This window comes from Otolemur garnettii, unplaced genomic scaffold (assembly GCF_000181295.1).
Source record: "Otolemur garnettii isolate 467f Iridium unplaced genomic scaffold, OtoGar3 scaffold00011, whole genome shotgun sequence".
Taxonomy (NCBI): Eukaryota; Metazoa; Chordata; class Mammalia; order Primates; family Galagidae; genus Otolemur; species Otolemur garnettii.
Window position 1 is genome coordinate 8,121,816 of NW_003852406.1, and position 435 is coordinate 8,122,250.

Sequence of the window (435 nt, forward strand, 5' to 3'; positions counted from 1 at the left end):
CCGTAGGATTCTGTCTACCTCAATAGACACTGATAATTAAAGCCTACATCACTGACTCATTAGAGCAGGGGTTCTCAAACTTTTTAAACAAACTTTTTAAACTTTTTTTCACTGTCCCTCAGACCATTGGAGGGCCCGGCTGTGGGCCCCGGGATGAGTTGCTGTTAAGCAGGCAAAAACACCCGGTGGGCCGGAAAAATGTCCTAGGTGGGCTGCATGTGGCCCGCGGGCTGTAGTTTGAGGACGCCTCCAATAGAGAATACGAAGGGTAATATTACATTTAGGTTTATTTAAATTTCCATCTTTCAGCTTGGTGCCCATTAGGATAGTGGTTACAGCACCAGTCATATATACCAAAGCTGGCGGATTCAAACCCAGCCAGGGCTAGTTAAACAATGACAACTATGGCAAAAAACAGCTGGGTGTTGTGGCGGG